Here is a 26,754-nt window from a genome sequence, read left to right as displayed (position 1 = left end):
AGAGTCAACAAAAAATGGTTCTCGGAAAGTGTATGAAGAAGATTAACACAAAACAAAGAAGGCTGTTTAAAATGGTGACATAAATAGGATTCCAGTTGTCAAGGAGCACACATTTTAAAATGAAATTATACCGCATCCTTCTGAATGAAGCTATTATTGGAAGCTAACAAGCTCTATTTAAGAGATAAGCATTTAACAGAGTCAAACGGTTGGGTTTTTAATTCAAATGAATAAAACTGAATATTCATTTGAATAATCTTTTCTGTGAAAGAAAAGACAAAGAAGAGGGGAAAAAAATGATACGAGAGGCAAACAGCTGCCCCTAACGAGGCTCCGAGCCAAGCGCCGCGCTGAGGAAGCCGAGACGCGGATCCATCACCTCCAGGTGGGAAAGCGCCGGAGCACCGCCCGGAGCCGCTGCCGGGGCGCCGGGGGCGGCGCTGGGCAGGACGGGCAGGATCTGGGGACACGGTGGCTCGGCCCAGCGGCCCATGGCGACGAGCAGCTCTGCTCACCCGTCCTGCCCACCCTCCCTCTGCTGGGTGTTCTACTCGCCGGGGCTTTCTGCACCTCCTTATTAGAAGCTACAACACTTGGGGGTCAATCGGCAGAGGACACAGCCGCCTTCAGATGGAGCAAAGCGGGTGGAAGGTGCTCGGTAGAAGCCACAAATAATATTAAGAAGCTGCGCTGAAGACAACGAACGTCAGTGCTCCTGTGTTCTGCGTTTTGTTTTTTTCCACACTCAAACCAACTATATTTCACACCTCTGTCGTCACTTGAGAGATTTGAGGTCAACCTCGGCAAAACACAGCTGGGATGACGCCACCATTGCTACGATGCACATGTACTTGCCCGTTGGCACAAGTTCCGCACAGCCTGTGCCCAGCGACAGGTCCCGCGGCCGTTTGCTGGCGCACAGGACGGCACTCGGAGCAGAACCACCCAAAAGCACTTTACCCAGCCAAAGCTCTCGCTCTTCAAGCCCGTGCACGTATCAAACCAACAGACGGGGTGACCGCATCCCGCATCAAAAAGGAGCATAAATAGAATTATTTATGCACCTGCTTTCTTGTTTATACCAATAGTTTTGGCAGCTGGTCCTGTAAACGGCAATAAAATGCCTTTCAAAAAATAAAAAAAAATAAAATAAAATTAAAAATGAAGAAATGTGACCAGACAAGCCAGGCATAATAACATTAAAGCCCGTGTCAATTAATTTTTCCTCTTCTTGATAAACGAGCCCCATTCCATCCATTAATAATGAGGGAAGAAACAAGAAAAGTTGACACTGGTTTAATTTATTTTCTGCGCTGCCTGGCCGTATTTCTCCCGCTGCAAAGCTCGCTGCTGCGGCTGGGAATTGCGAGGGGCTCCCGCGCAGTCGATGCATAGATTGGTGTGAATCAATAGCGCTCGGTTTATTCACACATCCCTTGTAATCAGAGGGGAAAAGTTACTTAGCAAGCGACCGCATCCCAGCCTGCCAAGCCGCCCTATGGAAATAATAATAATAACAGACCTGCAGGAGAAAGGGGGAGAGGGAGACGGGAAGCCAAGCCCTGTAATTGCTGTCACCCAGTCTCGTCTTCACAGACACACAGAGTGACCCGAGCGGAGGGGCCGGGACATTTTAATTGCTCAGACAGCGAACGAGGGATGTTTCCAAGTCCTGGCTGTCTGCAAAGGTAATTCAAGTCATTACCCCGCGAGTCTGGAAGCGGGGACCTGTGGGTTCAATCCTGCCCCTGGGAAAAGCCGTTTGTCAGTGCCAGACCCAACAGCCAGGACTCCAAAACTCTGACTCTGCCACCTTCTCATTCGTGTCAGTGGACAAGCCACTCACACCTCCCCTGTGGTCCAGCTCCCATGTTTCTTCCCCCCCACACTTTCTAGTCCCTTCCACAGAACCTTCATCTGACGTACTGCAACTCAGCCTGCTCAAGCTCAAAATTGTCTGGGATAGCACCTGTCAATTCTGACTTATTTCCTGTTATTCCAATCTCTGCTGCCAACGCAGGAAAGCAGAGGTTTCGGTGTCCAAAGTGACTCCGTCCAGGCTGACAGAACACGGCGCAGTCTGAGACACATGCTCGCTCACATTTTCTCTCCTCACCTCTGCGCTGGGGTTTGCTGGAAGTGCGATGGCCAGACCTGAAGGCACCACCTCAAGGTACCACCTCAAGGTACCAGCTGCTCCCTGGAGATCTCAGCCCACCCTTGTGACAACCAGGCGGGGAGGGGGACACGCTGGGGGTAGGAGGGGAAAGGGAAGGTTAACACCTGTGCTTTAGGCTAGAAAATATCATCCTCGTTTAACTGTAAAGCGTGCTCTCCAGCAGTGCTGCTGTGACTGATGCTCATCAAGACATGATTACCCTGCACACCCATGTGGTGTTTATGGGCATCTTGGGCTGGGTATGGAAAACAGTGGGGTTCTCCCGGCAGACACAGGCAGGTATTACTGCTGGCTGAAGTGTCAATATATACCCCATGACATGAGAGCAAATCCTCAAAATTACATCAGCAGACAGCCGCTCGGATGGGAACGTCCCGGCGCAGCTGGGAAAGGGCAGCGGCGAGAGGCTGCGCGCTGCTCGGGGAAGCGGGGGCTCCGGCTCCCCACGAGGCGTTTGCACCGGGACAATGGCTCAGGGAAAGAAAAAAGCACCATGTAATGATCAGCTGCTGCACCACGTAGCAGCCTGACCCTCCAAATGCACAAAAACCCACCCAAACCGATTCTGGGGAACCATTGTCCCCAAATGAAGGATAGAGGGCACAGGGACTTGGCCCTCTCCCAAATGAGCCATGGTAAGCGCAGGTTCCCGCGCTGGGGGCACACGGTCCAGACACTGGTTCTGCCCAAGCTGTGGCGGCAGCACAGGGTGCGGGAAGGAACCCCACGGCACGGGGTGCGGGAGGGAACCCCGCAGCACAGGGTGCGGGAGGGAACCCTATGGCACGGGGTGCAGGAGGGAACCCTATGGCACGGGGTGCGGGAGGGAACCCCACGGCACAGACCAGCTACTGTAAGTGCTACCTGAACTCTTCCTAATACATTTTTCATAACAACAAATCTTCATTAAAATTTTATTCTATTAACATTCTGAAATCAAACCAAAGCACTGAGTACATAATGACTGAAACGCACACTACACAGGAACTTACTAAATGCCAGTTTTATCATATTGTTAATTAACAGAAACCATTAATGCATTCACAGATCATTTAGAAGCATTAGCGGTGACCTAAGAAAAATTGCGTGTACGTGTGATACACTTACGTCTGCACTTCTTGCATCTGAATTTTCTACACAGGAGGCCCCGAAGTTTATTCCCGACTCAGCTTCTCTCTGCTGGAGACATCATGTCTCAATGGGCACATTTTTGTCAGCAGCTCGAGAATTAATGCACAGAGCTGAAATGTGAGATGCTGAAGGAGAAAGTTCTCTTGTGTTTGCTTTTCCGTCAGTACTTGACCGCAGCTCCGGGCAGCGTTTGGGAGCAGACCCACCTCTGCACCGCTCCTGCCAGCAGGTCCCATTTCCCAGCTCTCTAACGAGTGGCTGGTACGAGAACGATGGGAGCGCAGCTGGGCGGGGGAACTGCCGTGTGAACTAACACAGCTCTTTTTGCCGCCAAAGAAGGAAACCCCGAATTCTTATACAACTCAATTACCTCTCTACAACCCGAATGCAAACCTTGTGCTTCAGGCGAACGGTTCTGTCTGTTTGTTAGAGACCTGCAGCACGCAGAGCCAGGGACAAACCCAAAACCTGCTTTTCACCACCAAGAGCAGGGTCCCGCGGCCCCTCACGTGCCACAAGACAAGCCACAACTGCCACCAGCACCTGGCACTGCTCGCCACCGTCTGCAGCACAAAGCGGGGGCACCCAGCCCCGTGGGGCGAGGGTGAGGACAAGGGAGCCCCAGCACAGGGCTGTGAGGACGAGGACAAGGGAGCAGCAGCACAGGGCTGTGAGGATGAGGACAAGGGAGCAGCAGCACAGGGCTGTGAGGACGAGGCCAAGGGAGCAGCAGCGCGGGGCTGTGAGGACGAGGACAAGGGAGCAGCAGCGCGGGGCTGTGAGGACGAGGACAAGGGAGCAGCAGCACAGGGCTGTGAGGACGAGGACAAGGGAGCAGCAGCGCGGGGCCGTGCGGGTGCAGGGACAGAGGCCCCCGTGCCCTCAGCAGCGGAAGCTGCTCCTCACGCAGCGCCCGCCGAGCACACGGCCCTGCCATCTTGATCTGTTTGCCCACAGGCGTCAAATACTCTCTGCCTGTCAATTCTTCCACAGTTTATTACCAAATTTCTAAAACATTACATTTTTTATTATATCCAAATTCGCTTTATTGCATTTGACAATACAGATAATCACATACCATATGCTCTAATGTTTTGAAACCAATGCATGTTGACAGCAGTTTTTATTCATGATGCATAATTCCATCCAGGCGAGCCTGGTGTTAGTTTTGTTGTTGGGGGGGAACCTTTTTTCCATTTCCTTTTCTTCACTTTAACAACAGATTAACAATACCGAGAGGAAAGATGCTTTACTTTCAGTAGAAATAGGAAATGGGCTGAAAAGATGGGCTTATCAAAGAGATGGCTTCGAAATATTAATAACAGGTTGGTTATTATAATTATTAATACTTGTGTTTGCAACTTGCTGCAGATGGGGTTTGGGAAGCGCGATGAGGGGTTGCGAGGCCGGACCCGTCACCACATGCGCGACCGCTCAGCCCCAAAAGCAGCTCCTCTTGCCGAGGGGACAGCGGAAGGGACACTGCTCACACCTGGGCTGGCCGGGGAGGGTCCCCGCGCGACGGGGACACCTGGGCGAGCGCTACCTAAAAGGCTTTGAGAGCCACAGCTTCTCCAAAACGACACAAGGACAGAGCAAAGCCCGACTGCCTTCATGGCAGCCCCACGGATTTGAGTAAGACATTAAACTGATGCTTTAGGAGCTTTCCCAAACGGCGCCTACATTCCCATCACTTCCTCCTGCCGTTCCTGGAGTCCACGCTCACGGAAACCCCGGCGGAGCTGGAGGAGCTGGGTACGTCCCGGTCCCGTCCCCAGCGCCCTGAGCAGCCGAGCTCGACCAGCAGGACCCAGCGAGCGCCGGTCAAACCTCCGGGAGAGGAGAAACCCGAGCGAACCCCAACTCCCAACCAGCGGTTCAGGCACGAGGTTCCACGACTTGAAAGATGGCAACGCTGCGCAAACCAAACAGGATGCTATGTCTAAATTAAGCTGTAATGACCCGCTCTGAGGTCTTTATTAGCCAGGTAATGATCATTTAAGAGGAGGTTACTATCTTGAGCCAAGGGCACCTAACACCATTACTGAACTTGTTAAAACCTGCCAAGCAAGTCATTATTTCTAACATTATTTCTTTTTCTCTTAACACAGCTTTCTACCTTTCCCCTTGTGGTGCTCGGCCGTAAATCACGGGAGGTGACGATCACGTGGACTCGGTCGCCCTTCCCCAGGAGGCTGAATTTAGCTTCTGCTCACCATGAGTGGGCTGAATACAAGGCAAACGCCCCAGGAACAAAAAGCATGCTTTGAAAGACTCCGGCCAGACAAGGCCCGTGGAGACAGGCCACGGCAGAGCAGCAGCACACAGCAGGTCACGGTCCTCCCGGCCTGGTGGCCTTTGGAAGCCGTTTGCAGTTGGCATCAACAAGATGCCACTTGGCACCGCATGCGATTCACACGCTGCACGGAGCACCGGCACTTCGGCCACGAAGAGAGAAGCTTAAACACCACACGGATTTTGGGGATGGTGAGAAAAACAGCAGCTTCCGAGCCCATGCGGGAGCCCGGGACAGGCTGACCTGGGGACAAGCGCCCAGTGAGGGGACAAGCGCCAGGTGCGGGGACAAGCGCCCGGTGAGGGGACGAGCGCCCGGTGAGGGGACGCTGCACAGAGCTCCCGTGTCACCAGCCAGGAGCCGCCAGGCAGTGCTGGGGCAGATCTGCTGACGTGGACTAGAACAAGACATTGAGATGCTCTCTTGCTTCCTCCCGTTACGTCCTCCAGCAGACCGAACCCCCTTCCTCCCCTTGCACATCTCCAGCCCCACAGAGGCTCACAGAAGAAGAAAAACAAGAAGACCCCAAGGTAAGCGCAGAGCTGCTCTGCGATGTTGCAAAACTTCACCGCACGGTCGCACACCGAGTGGGGTCCCAGGGCTGGTCCTGCTCCCGCAGAGCTGCTGGACCTGCGAGGGACGGGACGCAGCACCCGGACCCGGCTGCGTCTCACAGCAGCCCGCGTGGACAACGCTGTGAACGAGGCCCGCGCTGCCAGCTCCGGAGCTCACTGCTGTCAGGTACAAGGTGGCTGGCTGCCAGGCCCCAGCTTTCACACTCGCTATGCCAGAGCATCCACACACAATTTAATTGCATTATAATTTCAAAAGTGCTTTTCAAACTGGAAAAAGGCATTCACTGATTAACCAGCGAAGAGCAAAATTGTTTATGAAATTGAATACAAAAAGCTACAGAAATGTAATTGGGTCGTTCTAGCACCTAATTTTCAAGCCATTTTCCCACTTATTTAATCACGAGATACAAAAGGAACTAGTGAATTGACTTCATACTAATTAGATTACTCCCCGCGATACTCCAGGCCTATATTCCAACTGGTTGATAGTGTTGCTTTAAAATTAAACAAAAAATGTAGCAACAGCTTGTCTGGGGCCATAACGCATTTGTTTCCCATCAAGCCTCCTCTTACGATAGGGCCATAAAACCCAGGCCAAATTCCCCTAACCCACAGGACCCAGAAATCGCTCACCTTCCCGGAAAGGAACGAGGAATGTCTGCTGAGCGGTGGCTGTGCTGGGGACAGCCCGGGGCTCCCGCCGATGCGGCAGCCGATGGTGGAGCTGGCGGGACAGCCGGTCCTCCAGGGACGGGAACTCGGGTCCCGGAGCAGGATGGGCAGTGACGGGCGGCTCTGCTCCCAGGGATGGGAACTCGGGTCCCGGAGCAGGATGGGCAGTGATGGGCGGCTCTGCTCCCAGGGACGGGAACTCGGGTCCCGGAGCAGGATGGGCAGTGATGGGCGGCTCTGCTCCCAGGGATGGGAACTCGGGTCCCGGAGCAGGATGGGCAGTGATGGGCGGCTCTGCTCCCAGGGACGGGAACTCGGGTCCTGGAGCAGGACGGGCGGTGACGGGTGGACGGGTGGCTCTGCTCCCAGGGACAGGTGCAGGACTCCATCACCACCTCTCAGGGCGGCCACACACCCCCTGAGCTTCAGCAAGAGCAGCAGGAGCTGTACACACTTGATTCTATTTTAAATCAAGCCACTTAATTAACAGGAACATTTTAGGGGTCCTCCGGTTTACCAAAGGCCGGCGTTCTGCAGACACGCGGCCCCTTGACAGCGCACCCTCGATGAAGTCCCCTAAAGCTGCCCAAGGCCCACGCTGCCCCCGACACGATCTGCTCACAGCTTCTGCGCTTATTTTAAATATTACTAGGTGCAATGTAATTGATTATATAATCAAATGTAGAATGTACATTATCAAGATATTGTAGCACTTCACAGGCCATTTAATCAGCATATCTGGGACTGTGCCAAAATGAATTAGCTTGCATTAAATCTCAAGTACATATTATTGGTTGTATTTGTCTCCATGTTTAAGCAGGCGCTTGCTCTTACAAAAGGAATCTGGAATCCTTCAATTACAGAAAAAGATTATTAAAAAATGGAAGCACACTTTCCCAGAGCTGGGGGGGTTTGGGAAGACAGGGATTTCTGCTTGATTCCAGCAAGCGGAAGGGAAGCACAAGGCAGCTCGGTGGCAAAGGAACGAAGCCAAACCCTGCCACCGACACCGCTGCCCCCACACCCAGACACGGCTCCTTGGTCCTGCCCCCGAATTCAATCACCACCGGAGAGCTCAGGGGAGCAGCGGCTGCCACAGGTGCCCCCAGGGAAACGACGTGTCCACAGGATCGGCTTCGCAGGGAAATCTGTCAGGTGGCCGTGCTCAAGGTGACTCCTGCTTCCCGGGTCCCGCAGCAGCACCGGGGTAGGGGACAGACCCACCAACCAGGCAGGGTCTCCCCAAAACACCGGCACCTCCTGTGCCGCCCCCGAGTCCCCATTTCCAGCAGAGGTGACAAAGTCCCCGCCTCCCAAACCACTGGGGACGCAGCGCAAAGCCAAGGACACTGCGCTGAGCGCAGGTGTCTGTCCTCTCATTAACACACACGCATCAGCCGAGATAAATGGGGAGGCAAAAGGCCATACTTCACCATGGTCACCGAACAGAGGTGGTGACGCTGCTGGCGGCTGCCACTGCTGTCCCCAGGCAGAGCACCAGCACAGCCGGCCCCATCCCCACCAGTCCCGCACCGGAGGGACAGTCCAGCCCCACTGCAGCCCGTCCCAGCCCCGGTTCCTCCCGACGGCCAGCACGGAGCTCCCATGAACAGGGACACAGGGACATGTTTCCACAGGCTGCACCTCCCTGCAAGAGTCCCCGATGTCCATCGGTCTGTTCTTGACAGCTGTGCTTGGTCACCACCCCGGGTCACGCGCTGCCGCACGCAAAGCCCGACGACCCACTGGGCCGTGCGAGTTCCTGCGGGTCTGCGCAGGGGTTCACCCGCCCCGGCTGCGTCCCAGGGCGCCGTGAGCCCTGCTGCCTCTGTGCATCGCAATGCAAAGGAATAAAGAACCAGGCACCAAACAACAAAAAAACATTCAAGGAATTGAAATAAATACTGACTGGAGTCAAGGGAAATACCAGCAAAAATGAGCAGCTTAGCCTCAGGTTAATATAATCCCTTTGAGCTGAGCAGTGTGACCCCTCCAGGCTATAGCTCCAGGCAGCACGCAACATTCTTGGACATTATTAATATCCTTGGCCAGGACGCCATCCCTGCTGCTCATGCACCGTATCACTATTTGCCTAAGCAAACAACGTATACCACTGCGAGAAAGTGTCTGGCTATGACAGATGCTCGGAATGCACGCACCATTTGTTCCTCTGGATACACATGTAAAGAGCAAAGTATTTGCTGAGCTATTCCTGGAACCAGCTCCAGCCCGGCGCGGTCGGCACGGCGCGGTCAGCACGGCGCGGTCAGCACGGCGCGGTCGGCACGGTGCGGTCAGCACGCCGAGCCTGCCCGAGGGCGCACGCAGCCCCGAGCATCCCGAAAACGCCCCAATACCTGAGTTCAGCCCCTGTGTGTGGGGGTTAAATACAAGAAGAAAGTTCAGACCTTCTGGTGCGCCATTCCCAGGAAAGCTCTGATCAGAAGAAACGGAGGAGAGGGGGAAATTGCCCTTTTTTAATATAAGCTCATAGGCTGCGTTTTTGTTCAAGACCACAGGCAAAGAGAGATACCATCAATTCCTTCAGTACATAAATGCTTATCAGAGCGAACAGGTTCAGGTTGAGCACAGACTTCAAGGAAATGATGAATTACATTAAGATAATCACCTTCTTACATATATATTTAGAACTGGTATACAGGGGAAAAGCCCTCATAAATTATATTAATGCCATTCAGAAATTCATGTCAGCTTTTACTCGCCACCTCGAGAATCGCCTGTAGATTGAACTGCTGGGACTTGTCCCAGAGGGCCTGTTGGTGGTGACCGTGCTGAGGGTGCTGCTTGTCCGGCTGTCACTGCGCTGGGTGACGTGTCGCGGCTCTGGGTGACGTGTCACCGTGACGGGTGACGTGTCGCGGCTCTGGGTGACGTGTCACCGTGACGGGTGATGTGTCGCAGCTCTGGGTGACGTGTCACCGTGACGGGTGACGTGTCGCAGCTCTGGGTGACGTGTCACCGTGACGGGTGACATGTTGCAGCACCGACAGCTCTGGGGCTGCGGGCTGACAAGCTGTCGAGAGCCGAGACGTCCATAACCACAGCAGAACAGGCGGCAGGAGCAGCATCTGCTCCCCAGGACTCACACAACGACGCTCACCTGTTTACTCCTCCGAGCACCGGCAACCTTATTTCAACCTTATTTTTCTCTTTTCTTTTCCCTTGGCAATGTCTGTATCAAAAGGAGACAGACTTCTCTGAAAGACCCTGCGGTCAATTTGCAGGGCCCTTTATCACAGAAAGCCAGCCTTTGATTTCAATGGCACTACACTTTTTTTTTAAAGGCACTATTATAAAGGAGAAATCTTCAATCACTGTATACAGACTCTTTTCTTGCCCAGTAAGGCAGACGCAACCTGCTGTGGGAACGCCGATTAGAAGTGGAAGGCAGCGAGCAAAGGGTTCTAACAAGTACCTTACATCTGAAGGAAAACAAAGGCCACACCACAAGGCCCTCCAACAGAATTGACCAATAAATAAAAATATCACACAGCACACGCACTCACAGAATTAAAACCCGGGGGCTGGAAACCTCACTCTTCTGCCAAGCCAGCGCAGCCCGAAGACAACTTCGCTCTCGTGTTTTATGGGGTTTGTTGGTTTGGGGATTTGTTCAGCACAGCTCGGATCTGTCCCGGGCTGGCAGGGATTTCTGCAGCTCTCCATGGCCGGACCAGCTCCTCGTTCCTCCCTGCAGCTGAGGCGGGTTCAGAACAGTTCCCCCAATGAGCAGCATTCCCTCATCATCCCCACGGACACCGGCAGCCCGGCCCAATCCAGAGCCGCGTCCCCTCATCATCCCCATGGACACCGGCAGCCCGGCCCCATCCAGAGCCGCACTCCTCAAACATGGCACGCGGCTTCGGTTTTACACAAGGAGTCCCAGACAGTCAGGAGTCACCAGATTTAGATATGTCCAGGGGGCAAAGGCTGGAAGTAGCCACCAAAATATACATACAAATTTTTCATATGGCTTAGCCTTAATATGGTTACCCTGACATCTGTTCAGATGGAGAAGCCAAAGCCAGTCCTGAGACACTCCGGAAAGCTCAGTTCGCACACACAGAGCAGAACTGGTTTCAGGTCTCGTCCTCCCTGCTCCGTGCAGATGAAATTTCCCCAGGGAGGACGGAGCGTGAGGCTCCGGGTGCAGCTGCGGGACGAGCAGCCACCGCACGTCCGACCAGCCGGAGATCACAGCCCGGCGACCCCGCGCCAGCACCCCCGCCTCCCCCAGCCCCGCTCTGTCAAACTGCCCATGCTTTTGCTTTTCCAGCTGTCTGTCTCACAGAAAGAGCACGGCCAGGGCAAGCACACATCGCTTCAGCCTTGCCGGAGAAGAGGAGCTAATCCATTTACCAGAATCATTTGTTGATATTGCCAATCTCCAATTGAAGTGACCAGAGTAAACCTAACATATCTTAATCATTTTGTCTACTGTTGGAAGCCAGGCACAGGAAAAAGCCAGGAGAGTATTCTGGGAGCACTGTTGGAAAGATCCCATTGTTCTTTGCTGCATCAATAAAAGCAGTTTTGCTGTTTGATAGTATAAAGTGTTCAAGAACCAGATGCAACAAAGGAGCAGAATCACCCTGGGAAAGAAAACTTTTAATAGGGACCACACAGAGCCGAATAGCTCTATAAAACAGATCTGCTGGTAATGGAAAAGGAAAGCAAGACTCAGGCAGGCACGCTGCAGGCACAAAACCCAGAGCGCTTCACTAATAATCCCATCTATAATTTCAGGATGCTTTCTAACACTCCTCAGGTACAGTGGGTGCTTTCCTTCCTCGGCAGCTGCATTTTGAGATCACGCACGGATAGACAAGGCAGAGAGAGGCGCTTGCTTTGCCGAGCATCGGACCTCAAATAACCGCGACTCGGTCAGCACGAGTGCAGCAGGAGCCCCTGCTCTGGCGGCCCATCCCGCACCCACAGACCAGCGGGTTTGCACCCCAACTCCTGCTGCTCGCTCATCTGCCACCCCCCGAGGTGACCTTGTCCAGCGGCTCCAGCCCAGCTCCCAGGTGCGCACGCTTTATCAAAAGCCGCCTTCTCTTCCCTGCGTTTTTGGTGACATTGTTTTATGGATTACCCCACGCGCTCAACCTTTGTTCAAACCGTTGGGGAAATCTTTATGCTCAAAAACAAAAGCTCCAGGAACAGCAGTCGCAGGCAAAGGAGAAGGTGAACTAATTACACACACCAGAGCGTTCCCTGGAGCGTTTGCACAGCCGAGGTGCCCCCGGCCCAGACCCCCCGCAGCTCCATCCGCACCTGCGATCGGCACCTATAGCAGCAAACACAGGGCACCTAGAGCAGCAAAAGCTTGGCACATACAGCAGCAAATGGTCGGCACCTATAGCAGCAAACGCAAGGCACCTATAGCAGTTGAGCCCTGCAGGAGGCTCCTCCATCACAGGGATCTACACCTGCAGATGTGCCTGAAAGCAGAAAGGCGCCGGGCAGACACCCCAGCGCTGTCACGCCAGCAGAGCAGTTCAATTAGAATATCCTTTGCTTCCCGGCTTTCCAAACAGACAAAGAAATTGCCTTTGGAGCAGCGGTGTTTACACGATGACCTTTTCCCATTGTGTCTGCAGGCACGGAGAACAAAGCTGTGGCAGAATCTCACCGCAGCTCTGGGCAATGGGAAACGCGGCCATTTAATCGCCGCTGTGGAAGTTGGGGAGTCGGTTCAGGGTTTGGGGATTTTCTGTTGGTGTTATTTTGCTGGGACATTCAACCAGTGCCGAGGGTTGGAAACCCATGACAGCTCAGCCCGACCTCCCGCCCGAGTCTCGGGTTCCAGCGACCGGCTCAGAGCGTTCGCAGCTCTCAGAGCTTTTAAGTGCTGCTCTCAGCCTCCCGGGCTAGTTCAAGCCACGTTTTGTAAAGGGTAAAGCAATCTGCAGGGTAAAGCAATCGTGATGCTTCTCGAGCGCAGCAAACGCACTGGCCAGGTTTCACACAGGCTGCTCTTCTCTGGGGATCTACACGTGCTCGGGGGTTTACTGAGTCGGAGCAGGGCCCTGCCAGGACAGAGGCATCTCCGGACCAAGTCCGGGTCGCTACCAGCTCCCGGCTGCGGCTGGAGAGAGCGGCTCCTGCCCCAGCAGCACCAGCCGCCGCGCTCTGAAACCCCGGCCCGAAATCTGCTCCGTGAACCTACAGCTGTGTTTGACCCTGAGAGGTACCAGGGGAGCTTCTGGGGCACCGCACACACCGCTGCCTGTCTCACCAACCATTCCGGGGGTGACCCCGAGCGGCGGGCACCCCGGGAGCCCCATCCCGAGCCCCGGGAACCACGGGGCTGCCAGTCCCCGCTTGTTCACCCACAAACCCCGTGTGGCCTCAGGCAAATTCCTGCCCTGTGGGACCTTATTTCCCAACTCACAAAGGGTGGGGTGATACCTGTAAAGCAATCGGGGTGAAAGGACCCACCGTATATACAGAGGGGAAAAAGCAAGCCCAACACACTCAGTGAAGCCGCGCGGCTCCGCACAAAAACCTTATTGCCAGTCAATGGAACAGACTATTTATAGCTGAGGATCATTAACTGCATTAAAAAAGTTGGATGTTCTTAACAATCTCTGTCATTTAAATGCCGGCGGTGATAACCGGAGCGGCAGCGCTAGCAGAGGTCGTTACCCGCCACGGCCCCGCCGCGGCCCGGCCATCCCCACGGCTCCTATTCAAATACTATTCCAGCTCCCACAGCCGACCAGCGGAAGAACACTGCTACGGATACTCTCATAAAGCCACGCAATTATGAATAATGCCCTGGTTTTTAACAAAATAAATCACCACGCACCAAAAAAGTGCTTATTCCAACCTAGTAAACTGCAGCTTTACGTTCTGTATTTCTTTCCTCCCCAAAAAACCTTCCCCTGGCTAAACCCGAGCAGAGAACGCAGGGAAGCTGCTGCTCCCTGTTCTCTGGAGGTCACCGCTCCATTGCCACACGTACCAGACACATCTGCCCTGGTCGGCAACTGGAAAAACCAAGACTCTCAGGTCAAGAACCTGAACCCCGTCCCCTGGTTCACTTGCCCAGCACCCCCTGCCCAGCACCCCCTGCCCACGCTGGAGCCCAGGACTTTGCAGGGGATGATTTGCCGCTCACAGCCACCATTAGCAATGCCTGTCTCTCAACTAATCAGCAGGCAATTAGCTGGAAGAATTCAGCGTGAAGCTTCAGATGAAGAGTAAACCTTCAGCCGCTAAGTTCCATCCTCAAATAGCGAGACTTTATTTTAATTTCACAGTGATGATATTGCACAGTATCTCCTGCCCTTATTTACCTCCTGGAAATAACGTTAGCATTTAAAAAGAATGTCCAGCGACCAGCTTCCCCCTATTCCTATATATCACTAATCACTTAATTTGAGGATCAAGCTCTGTTGATGGACACAAACTCTCATTTGGAGCACACAGGCAGTGTTAATATTTGAATAAGATAACAACAACAACAAAACCCAGAGACTCATACGTGCACAGTCATTCTTCCCAACAGGAAGGATTCTGTTTTCATTTTCACAGAACATTAAAACCAATTTTAATTAGATTATACTAGTGCCTCCCTAACAAGGGCTTGCGGGGGGAAACGCACCTCGCAGCACAAGAGGAACAACTTGCCACTTAAGGAGCTTAATCACTGAAGAGCTTTGAGGTGGCTCCTTTTTTTTCCACATTGTAGCCTTCTCGCACTTTGCGAAGGGCTTGTCAGAGATGTTTAGTCATAATCATTTATCTGGAAAATGAAAAGTGAGCCTGACAAACAGGAGTGAGATCAGAAAAGAAATAGAAGAAAAAAACCTGTCAATACGTGAAAGACGTCCTGTTCCTTCCCAGTGACCCAAAACGCCAAGCTTTGCTCCTTTAAAAAATCAAAACGGAACAGTCTCCCAGAACAGGCCGTACGCGGTGCAGACCGGCGCTGCCGCCGTGCTGATCAACAGCGAATGAAACCGCTCGTGCGCTTTTGGGCGAAGGAGAATTTAAAAACAAAACAAGCAAAGCGCAGAAGGTTAAATATGTGGATGTAGCACCAGCCTTACGTAAGCCCACATCCGCCAGGCGGTCAGGGCTCGGCGGCCGCGCGGCCCGGCCGGGCCCACGGACACCGCTCCGCAACGGCCCCGCGTCTCACCCCGAGTCTGATCCCGCGGGCGCAGCCCCTCGTCCTCCTGCCCAGGGCACCCGCAGCTTGCCATGAGGGCCAAGGGCAGCTCAGCACATCGGAGCAAAGCCACCCGCCAGCGGCTCCGGCCCGGCCCGGCAGAGCCCGCGGCGCCGGGTGAACCGCGCAGGTCTGACCCGCTCCACGGGCACAGCATCTGCTCACTGCGCCCGGGAAACCGAGATCCCGCCCGGCCTCCCTTCTGCACCGTATGGGGTAACCAGAACACAGGTTAAAAATAATACCTGGTTTTAAGTGCTCTAATTCTAGTTAACAAAACCTCACTAGAACTTGGGGGGGGGAGAAGCAATTACACCAAATCCTGCATTGACACTGTCCTATGATTACAGGTGTAGCTACCAAACACAGCGACTAGAAACCTTTCCTGCGCATCCCCTTCCAAAGCAAGACCCCGAAGCTATATAACAACAGCGAGTTAGGGCAAAACCAACAATTATTTTGCCAACTACACTCGCACAGATCTCTAATGCAGCTTCTGCTGACCGAGCCTGTGGAAGGATGACAGAGAATACACGGACACACACCAAGGAGGCTGGAAATTCGGAATGCAGAGCTCAGGCTCCGAAGTGTTTGAGACCCCTGGAACAAGAGGCGCTCTGCTCCCCTGCACAACGCAGCGCAGGGGCGCGTCCCGGCCTCGCAGGCTCTCTACGGGATCTAGAACTGGACCTAAAACTGCTTAATCCTTGCGGTTCTTCTCAGAATCAAGGTGTCTTCGCACTTAAGTGCCCTAAGGTTAACACTTAAGTTTTCAAACGCAGTTAAGAAAAGCTATGAAAACTGCCAACCCGCTTGGCAAACAGACCGAAGCGATGAGGACAAGGACCCGGCCCCGTGTCCCTTTGCAGTGCCTCAAATTGAGCATCCTAAAACAAAATAAATCACACTTGACTTCTGGAAGCCCTTGGCCAGCAGCTGCTCCAGGGCCGGGGTGACACAGGGGACCACGGGTGACACCGGGGCTGGCGTGACACAGGGGACCGGGCGTGACCTTGCACCACAGCAGGTCCAGCTCTACGGGTCAGGTTCGGGCTGCCCTATATACACTGTGTCCCCCTCCACGGTGCATGCTGCTCTGCTTGTGACCAGTGGCCTTTTTCATATATTTTCTTTCCTTTGTTTTTTAATCTCTCCACATTTACTCCATCAGCCCCCGTGTTTACAGCTCACTACACCACAAATCCTCATTTCATGTCACCCACTGGCCCGAGCTGTCCCCACTCACTGTTCCTCCCAGACAAGTTAATAAGATGGAAGGCTCCCCGGAGGCCTCGAGCCAGCGAACATTATCACTTGGAAGCGAGGCAGAAATACTGACACATCGGAAATGACTTCAAGCCTATTAATTACCCTTTCTTCTCTGGCAGATCTTTGAGAGAGCGCTTGACAAATTGAAAGGCAGGAGGGAGCATCGCTCCCTGCCCCACAAACAGCAACAACAGGAAAAACATCCTCCCCCAAGGAGAAAAGCCTTTGTTTCGCTATCGATTAATTCAGCAAAAATTAGGTGAAACAGAGGCTGCCTGTGACCGCGGACGCGGGTCTGAGTTCGGAGCTTCCTGTCACTGAACGTCAATAATCCCCACTAATATCACCAAACCCGGCACCCCGCTGCACGTTAGAACCTCAGTGAACACCCCTCAGCCCATTCTGCGCCCCCCCACGCGTACCGTCAAACCCTCGCTGGCATAATTGATCCTAATTGCTGTATGCATTAGATATTGAATGCATTCCCACATGCAACGTGGCTTCAACAAGGAGCTTTCAGCACAGTCTATTGTACAAATAAACGACTGGATTTGTTATTCAAGAGCTCCAGATTTGACAGTATTAATTTTGATGCAAAGTAGCCACGCAAGTCCAGATAAAGTCACCACCTTCCACTACAGCTTCATTTTTAAGGTGATTTTCATAATTTCTGGTTTAAACAAAAAAACGCTACAAAATAACTTGAAGAAAAATCTTCAAGCCATTACCTAGAAAACTATCATTAAATCATTTGTTCATTTTTATTAGTATCACTGTAATTAAAGAGAATCATATTTCAAAAATATATCTTCAACAGCACTTATCAAAACCCATCCCCGCAGCCTATCAATTAGTGTTACAATAACCCCGCTCCCTTGTTGCCTCTGCTATTAGCATTTTGATTGAATGGCTGTTGAAAAGTGACTGCTAACAGAAGATTGTGTTCAGAAAGTAATGTTTCTTTATTCGCTTTCATTCAAGCTTGTCTAGTTGTCTCCAGTTCCCACTCAAAAGAGACAAGACAGTTCCAAAAGCAGTAATTTTGATGCAGGATTATTTTTTGGTGAGATAGATTGGGTTAGGCTGGACACAAACGCTATTAAATCACTTGACAGCAGCTTTGGGGTCTGGACCTGCACACAAACCACGGGCGAGTGCCACGGCGGCACCAGCCGCCACCGTCCCCCATAAAACACACGCACACCGCGGGGCCTGGCAAACAACATTCCACCAGATCCAATAATAACAGTAATTAACAACGCATAAACTACTCGGGGAATTTCTGGCCACATTTAGTACTAATGGTATTGAATGTTAAATACAAAAATTTATTAGATAACCCTTTGCGCTTTGGGAACGTATTGGAGAGAGTTAAGTTCGCCAGCCGTAATAAAGCCTCTAACGAAGGATGGATCTGTAACCAACGTCATTAGGGAGGGGAAATGGATGCATTCCGCAAGTACCATGAATAATAAAGACAAGAGTTCATTAAATCTACTATATTAAAATAAAAATGACCTGCCATGCCAGACCGTTGTATTTACTGATAGTCGCACTGCCGGCGCCTTCCCCCGGTGAATCATGTTCCGCAAGCACAACCAACACTTCACCAAAAACATTTTAACTACTTGGATATGAAACTTGCAGGCAACGTTGGGTCAGCCTGGAGAAACCCCACGTCCCAAGGGTCGTTTTTATGGCTTCAAGGGTAAAACAAACCCACCCCAGCTCCCAGTCACCCTCCTGCCTCCCCCCACGTCCCCCAGCGCACGGCGATGATGGGAAACTTGACTAATTAGCAATTTAGTGGTGAGGAAAGAGAGGGAAGCAGCAGCGAGCTGGGAAGGCTCCGCAGGTCCCCCATCCTCCTCCTCCCGCAGCCGCGGCCGATCACCGTGTCAGGTACCAATTCATTTGTAAAACACTCTTATCAAAGATGGAAGGTGAAAGATAAGAGGAGCATACTAAATCATCATAAAGGAACCGATGTATAAGGCGTAGCATTTTACAAATCAAAACAGTTATAGAAATGAAACAGGATGGATATAGAAACAAAGGGAGGCAGCGCGGGGGGAGGCAGGAGGGAAGGCGCCGGATTTGGGAGATATTGAGCACATTTCAGGTTTTCTAGGCAAGCTGCAAAGCCTGCAAAGAACAGGAGCAGCGACACTCTCTACTGTCACCTTAAAACAGAAATAAAACGCCAGGTACATTCATACGTGAGCATGTACACACACACATCCATACACAAACACCCACTTGTTTATATGCCTCTTCATACAGATAGATCTAGAAATATAGATACATATTCTTCATACCATTACCCGTGGCTGTTGGGTGCTTTCATCAAAGTCATCTGACCTGGAAAGCATCTGTTGTTAATACCACTGTTTTATTATTTATCAAACCCATTTCTTCCCAGAATGACTCATTCCGCTCGGGCAGCTGCTCCCGTCCTCCCGCGGCAGCTGCTCCCCCCCCGGCGGCTGCGCAGCCCCCAGCCCCACGTGCCGCCCGAACCCCCCGAACCGCAGCCGGGTCCGGAACCGGCGCTTTGTGCTCCGGCCCTGCCAGGGACAAGCGGAGCTCAGCCAAACCGGGCAGGGGCGACGCGCTGCCCGTCTGCAAGAAAACCCACCCCACGCTTTTGTCATCTGATTTTGTTTGTTGTTTTCCTGCAATTGCAGGAACTTCCAGGGTCTGGAGAAAAACCCACTGTTTTCAGTTCTCTGTGCCCGCAGGAGGGACACAAACCGAGAGCAGAGCTCTGGCATCCAGAACGCAGACCCGACTGGAGGGAAACGGGCTGCACAAGCAGAGAAATCAGCAAAAGCCAAACCGGCCACAATACACTTGAGTGACTGCGGCTCATCCAAACCTCCCATGGGCCTACGGGGGAATATCTGTCACTTACAGCATCCTCTTGCCAGGCCTGTCCCTACAGACCCTGCCCCAACTCTGCGTGTGCTGTTGAACACGTGTTGAATGCCCACGCATGACCCGCACCATGGATGGCCGGTTTCCATCACTGCGACTGACGCCAACCACCCAGCTCCCAAATGACTCGCGCGGGGCCAGCGACGGTGCCGCTCGGAGTCAACGCGGACAGACGGCGCCCACAAAGAGCCCTGGGAGCCCAGGAGGGGCTGCGCGGGGCCAGTGGGGCCGGGTCCGCCCGCTCTGCTCCCCTGCCAAAGCGGACAGTGGGGACGGTGTTCGCATCCATAGGTGTTTTACAATGGAGAACAATCTGTGAATTATTACACCAGTTTAAGGTGCTCTTTCTGGTCTAGAAAACACTCGATAAAATAAAAAGAAAAAAAAAACACAACCCAAATCTGCTGACTTGCAGTTTTCTGAAAGAAGCTGTTTCTCAACTTATTCTATCGAATCCAGCAAAAAAAAAAGTGCCAGATGTTCTTATTTCAGCTTATATATACAAAAAACATACAGGAATACAGGATAAGCAAAATCACTCCTTGCCAGTACATATTAATCAACCTAATTAAAGAAATCCTCAGTTGAAACTTAACATTTTGGGAAAAGCGCTGAGTAGGGGCGAGAGGCACCGATGAGAAGCGGTGGAGCCCGCGAGCCCCGCGCGACACGAGGAGCACGACACGGAGCAGGAGTCGCGGTTCTCAGAGGGGTCTGCTCCTCCCTGCACACACTGCGGTGCCGCAGCACACGCCATACGGATCTAAGGCCAGTAATATTAACAGCTGCTAATTTGCTAATACAAGTGGATTGATTAGGTGGAATGTATCCACGCAAGAGCTGTAAACTGTTAATTGCGGGGCAGCAATGTTTCCATTTGCTCACCCCATTGCCAAGCCCTCCTTCCACAGCACAGTCACCCCAAGCTCTTTGCTCGCACAAGTGGCCCCGGGAGCGATTTCTACTCCCCGGCGCGGGGCCGGCTCAGCCCTGGGCTCCAGCACCCCAGAGCCACGTACCCATCCATGTACCTGCACAGATACAGCCCACAGCCTGGACCAGAGCCCCCCGAATTAACAACACGTAAAAACCAGTGTCCAGAAAGCCAGAAGGGCAGCGGGGATGGCGAGGACACGGTGCAGCGGAGCCGCTCGAGCAGGACCCGCGGGGGGAAAAGCCTTCGCTACCAGCATTATTTGTGAGACCCGTGTTTCTGCTGAATCTCAAGATTTTGGGGATACGGGACACGTTATGTTTGTTTCAACAGATCACCAGGAGGTTTTACATATGGCAATGACCTTGTAGAATCAAAGGCTTCAGCAGCCCCCGCGCCCCGGGCGGGAGTGAGGAGGTGGCTGATGGAGAGATGCACCGCACCGGGCAGGGGGCAAAGCAGCCCCTCTGCCGGGAACAGCCTCCTCACCGGCACTAGCAAACCCAGCAGATGGAAAGCACAGCTCTACAAAAAACAAAAGCTCCTTCCCCCCACAAGGCGTGTTTGAGAGGACTCGCCGTCTGCCTTCAGTGATCTGCCGGGAGAAGAAAAGCGCACGCCGGGGAGCGAACGCTGCGCAGCGTCTCAGCGTTGCCATCTCCCATTTTCGGGCACGGCCGTGCTGCGAGGAGCTGCTGTTCTCTCAAGGTCACCATGCAGATTTTAATTCTGCTGGCTGTAATAAGACTGCCCATCTATGTAAATGTTGCATTTTGTTCTCCTCCTGTTTCTGGCCTTTCCTCAATTAACATTTTCAAACAGTCCCACAAGACTGGAAGCAATACCCGCTGATCGCTTTGCTCCTGCATTCTGGGAAGGAAAAGGGGGTGGGTTTCATGGGCTGAGCAGAATCACAAACAAGATCTTATTCACGGCGTTTAGGGTTTCTTGCCATTCACAGATCATCAGGATTTTTGCTAATTTGTCTGTCACTCAAGCCGGTTGCTCACAGTGACAATGAGGATGCTGAACTGCATTTGGATCCAATGACCCCGCTGTCTCCTCCAGGCAGCTCCAGCTGGGCAGATCACCGTGTGTGTCCAACACTGCTCCTGGCAGAGCTCACATCCCGACTTTCTGCAGGGTAACACAACCATTAGCGTAATTTCAAACAAGTTCTTAACTGTTTGCACAGCTCTTGCTTTAGGTGTCCTGGAGAACGTTTCAGAGATGAGGCAGCATCTGCTGCTCTACCCTGCGCTCTCCAATACGACCACAGCCTCACCGCACTGAGCTATGGACAGCGGTCAGTACTAAGCGAATGGGAAGGTTTCTCTTTTCAAGGCGGTGACGGTTACCCCCAGATCTCTGGGAGGGAACAGCCCGTTTTCTGCTCACGGTCCTGCCTGCACTGAGCGCTGGATGCCCCACAGACGCCTCCTGTGAGCCCAGCGCCGCCGTCCCCACCTTCCTGTGCCTCTGCTCTCCCATCCGAGGCACCTGGACATCGGCCTCAGGTCACCTGCAAACCCACCATTTATTGCAGTCCAGCGGTTTCAGGGAGCTTAACTGACATTTGAAAAGCTGTATCGTATCTTCTGTACCCAGCTGCCGCAGAAAACCCCTTTGCAGAGCTGCCGTCACCTCTGCGGGAGGGGACACGGGGGACAGCGCCCGGGTCTGAGCCCTTCGGCCACCACCTGTCACTGCCCTGTCAGGGCCATCGGGAGGACGCTGGGTAAGTCCAGAGGGTCAAAAAGGTCTGGCTGTGCAGGGCTCTCCCTCTGGGGAGAGGGAACTGAATAACCTGTTTACAGGTGTTAGCTCTGGAGACAAGATACAAACGAGGTTTACAAACCCACTGTGCTTTACACCATACTGCTGATATTTACCTTAAAGTCTGACTGCGGAACTGAAGACTTCCAAACTAATTGCTGGGCTGTGTTTGCAGCCTTCACTGGAGGTCGGTGGGACTTTTTTCTTCTTATTATTATTGCCTTTGTTAAATGAGAAAATAAAAATGCCGAGCCATCTCCCAAGCGCTGCCGGCGAGCCGAGTCGCTCCTCTTCTTCCGAGGAAGCATTTGCACACACCTACTCCTCCGGTGCGGCCCGGCCAGGGCAGCTGTTCACTCCTCCTCCTCCTCTGGATGCAATTTTCATTACTGGTATAAAATTAAGCAATAAGGTATGACAGACAGTACGTAGCTGGGCAATTATTCCAAGCCTCAGGTGGCGTTCTCCAGCGCGAGGCTGGGGGCAGAGTGACGGTAACCACCCGAGACGTGCAATAATCTCCTCGAACAGCGTGGCCGGGAGCCTGATCCGCACTCTGAGGCAGAGCCCACCGGGACGCGGGGCCCAGCCCAGCCCCAACGCCGTCACTTTCACACTTCACACAAGGTGCCCTGACGCAGCAGCAATAGGCGCTGGCCAGGAAATTAAAAGATGAGGGAGACGGATCCAAGAATTGGCAGCTTGTCCTTTTGGTCTGTGTGTTGGAGCAGCACTGAGCCCCAGCAGCGCGGCGGCGGCTGTCACCCCGGCCCTGGGGACACCCTGGCGGTCCCCAGCGCACGGCACAGGGGCCGAGGGGGAGGAATCGGTGCCGAAGGGGAAAGCGGGGGATGCGGCCGCAGCCCCGGGGCGAACACGAGCCCGTCCCCGCTGCTCCGCGGTCCCGCCGGGACGGGGAGATGTGGATATTGCTCTGCAGCCGCCAACGCGTTGTACGACATGAATATTTATAACTGAGGATGTAATATGAAAAACATACACATATAAAATATTAATATGGCACATGTCATAGCTGCAATCTAAACAGATAGGTATGACTGATGGCGTTACCGCTCAGCCATCACCCCTTTCACTGATAGGTCTGTAAATGGTAAATAACATTAACTAATGAATCTTTGCAGCCCTCATGTGAAGTTTGCAAGCAAATATTTGCTTAAAAGGCACTCTAAAAAACCCGTCTGCAGCTACTGCTCCCGCCGAGCCCGTGGCAGGAGATAAACACCCCCGTCTCTGCACATGCAGGTTACAGTCGCTCTCCTGGTGTCCTGGGATGGATTTCACCCCAGCCAGCGCTCCCCTCCAAACAACCGCACTCTCTGCAGCCCCGTTTATGAACTGCTACCACTGACAGGGGAATAAAAGCTCATCTCATCTAGGGAAGCAATAACAATACTATTGCCTCTATTTATATCTTATGTCACGCTTTTCAGCCAAAGCCCTTAAAGCACTTTATGCTCTTAAAAAAACACCAGCGCCAAAATCCCGCAGGTCAAACCTGGCTGAACAGCAGCTCTCGCTTTAGCTCCATCCTTCTAAAAGCAAAACTACATGAGAAGGCGAAAGGTTCCTCCTTAAAGCACAGGCGACTATCGCCAGACTGCTGCCAAGGAAAGCTCTGCTGAAAATGACCAAATTAGGCAATTATTTCCATATATTTTAAGTACTCTTCGCTCAAAACTGCCTGGGGATGCATTTTTAAATGCACATGACCTTGTATTACTTGAGGGAGATGGCAATAAACAAATAATTACAGCGACTCTTAATTATATTTATGTCTCATCTATAAAAATGTCAATTATAACTTCAGAGGGTCATCTACAAAACTGAGGCTTTGGCAGCCGGACAGAACACAAAGGGCTATTTCTCTCCTAAGAACAGCAGCATCCTCCGCCCAGGCCCAGCGACAGCTCACTAACAACACCCCCGCCTCTCCCAACAAATACACCCATTATGCCCACTGCTTCACCTGGACAATTTCATGCACCGAAGATGCAAACAGGACAGAGCCTGCACTGTGTCTCGGTGGCACGAGATGCACAGGCACGAAGCTTTCAGTGTGGATTCTGCAGTTCTGGACCAAACCCCGCACCCCTGCGCCCCTGGGCCGGTACAGCCCGGCCCTCCCGTCCTCGCGGGCACGGAAACACCAACCACGCTGCCGCTTCAATGCTTGTCTTGTGGAGATGTCTGAGCCCCCAGCACATGGGATATTGTTTGTATCACACAGACTGCCTACCTTTAATTTTGTTTAAAGATTAAAGCAGTCCTGATCACATGCTGTCACTTCCCTGCCATTCCCAACCATCTGAGAGAGTTAATTGATACGGAAATAACTCTGGGGCTGTATGGCTTTGAAAAACACACAGTATTACATTCAATACCGGCAGTTACAGCTTGGGGGATTCGATCACTCAGAATCTCTATTTGTCTTTTTGCAAGTTGAAGCTGCGGGACTGAGATGTGCGGGGAGAGGAGCTGGAGCCGGAGCAGCCGCGGAATGAGACGTGCGGGGAGAGGAGCTGGAGCAGCCGCAGGACTGAAACATCACATGGAGAGGAGCTGGAGCCAGAGCAAACACAGGACTGAAACAACACATCGAGAGGAGCTGGAGCCCGAGCAGCCCCGGGACTGAGACGCACAGGGAGAGGAGCTGGAGTAGCCACAGGACTGAGACAACACATCGAGAGGAGCTGGAGCCGGAGCAGCCGTGGGACTGGGACAACACGTCAAGAGGAGCTGGAGCCGGAGCAGCCGTGGGACTGGGACAACACGTCGAGAGGAGCTGGAGCCGGAGCAGCCGTGGGACTGGGACAACACGTCAAGAGGAGCTGGAGCAGCCGCGGGACTGGGACAACACATCAAGAGGAGCTGGAGCTGGAGCAGCCGCGGAACGAGACGCGTGGGGAGCGCATGAGGCCGGACCGGAGCGTCCCACTGCGGTGACCACCTGCAGCCCTCCCTCGCTCGCCTCACCCTCCTGCTCCACAGCTGCGGAAGGAAAGGGGAGCTGCCAAACACACTCATTTTCCTTCCCACACAACACAGAGCAGCCTGCAGCACATGGCGTTTTTTCTGGGTTGTAGTGGATACAACAAACCTGCAAATCCCACCACCGGGGTCCGGACGGCCCAGGAAGGGAACAGCGCAAGGACGAGCCGTCCGTCCCGCTTGCCGGGCAGCACGTCCGTGTGTCCTGGGGCTGCCGTCCCCCGTCGGGTGAGAAGGACATCGGCATCATCATCATCATCGCCCTGCCAGGCTCCCTCCAACCCCACCGATCAATAGCTAATGCTGAACTCCAGATGTTATCTGCGTTTCGCAAGGGTAACAAAATAACACCACCCTCTCTTTGCTGGCCCGGAGCTACTTGCCGTCTAAGTGCTCATTCCCTCCGTGCCCACGATCACAACTTGGTGGCCAAGCCAGGAGAACCCTCGCCAGACAACGTTCTACCCACAGTGCTCCAACAATTAACCACTCCTGCGATCACATACTCGCAGGTTTTGTAGCCTGCCATTAAACACAGCTAGACAGGCAGCCATGAAATCCAACAGCCTGGAGTCTTCTTTTCCTTACAGAGCATCCAGAATAGTCGGACATTAAAAAAGACACCAGCAGAGGCAACAAAGTGGTTCGCTTGATGACATTTTCAATGTTATAAAAGTTATGTGCTCTGTCGGCCAGGCATTAAGTTTTATTTTGAGTAGGTTTTCCAAGCCTTCCCAAGGTATCAATAAAACTGTTCAGTGGTGAGCAGGGTTGAAAATACCCCTTACTATTAAATCTGTGCATTCCCACTCACCAACTGGTGCTGGCCCAGGGCCACGCGTGCAGGGTTACACACACCAGTAATGCACCAGTAACACACCAGTAACACACACGTGCCAGAATTACGTCAACAATCATTCTCAACTTGCTTGCAAGGAAATTCACCTCGCCTCCCAGCAGCAGGGAGCGAATCTCAATCCTTTCCTTTCCCTTGCCTACGCTGGTTATTCCAGGCATGGCCTAACTACAGTAAACCACAACGGATATTTTATCTGCCATTTCTCTTTCTCCTGGCTAATCTGAAGATACAGATTGCAACCCGCAAGTGGGTTTAAGAATTGCCATTAACGCTGCCGCTGCACACCACTGCATTTTAAACACGTTTCCAACACAATCAGAATGTCACGATTTGTAAAATCTGGGGTCATTTTATAAACGATCGATGCGGAACTCGCTTCACCCAACAGCCCACCAGCCACTTCATTAGCCTGATGAGCAGTGGCTACCTGTACAGAGAAGGAAAAAATGTCTGAAAAGACATTCAAGCGTGAAGACGAAGAAAACTCTGTACCCACTTTTCACACGTGTCTCTTCCCTCCGGCCGCACTTGGCAGACAGACCGGAGCTGTGCCCGTGCCCCGCAGCGCAGCCCTCGGCACCTGCTCCCAGGAATTCCAGCTAATCCCAGCAATAAGCAGCTTTGTCCTTCACCAAAGGGTCGGGCTGTTCCCTGGGAAACCCTCGCAAACAGAGCCGACCCTGCAGCCCGCCCTGTCCCCTGCTTGGCACACAGGAGGTAACGTCACCTCCCCAGCGGCACCCGGAGCCTGCTCCGGGTCCTTCTGCACCCTTAGTTCCTCCCGCCTTAGACAGCACCTCGGAGTCCCCCAGCCAGGCCGGGGTGCGAGGGGCCACGAGCTGCTTCCCACGCTGCCCCCAAACGCACATCACGTTACAGCCGGGGGGCATCAAATCAATCCCTTTGAAGCGAAG

At 53.0% G+C, this 26,754-nt stretch overlaps 1 protein-coding gene and 1 long non-coding RNA gene across 30 annotated transcripts in view; both read right to left on the bottom strand.

Moving 5' to 3' along the window:
- The window catches only part of MSI2 (musashi RNA binding protein 2), a 192,326-nt gene that overhangs the window by 50,500 nt on the left and 115,072 nt on the right, over positions 1-26,754 (bottom strand). The gene's annotated exons all lie outside the window — the stretch shown is intronic.
- Positions 9,317-26,330, bottom strand: LOC110359390 (uncharacterized). The gene is made up of 2 exons (XR_002414546.2): positions 22,089-26,330; positions 9,317-21,333 (listed from the first exon to the last, which is right to left on the bottom strand). It is a non-coding gene; the product is annotated as an uncharacterized LOC110359390 (long non-coding RNA).

This window comes from Columba livia, chromosome 20 (assembly GCF_036013475.1).
Source record: "Columba livia isolate bColLiv1 breed racing homer chromosome 20, bColLiv1.pat.W.v2, whole genome shotgun sequence".
Lineage (NCBI taxonomy): Eukaryota > Metazoa > Chordata > Aves > Columbiformes > Columbidae > Columba > Columba livia.
Note: the sequence above shows the minus strand (reverse complement) of the source record. Positions and strands in the feature narration are given on the sequence as shown.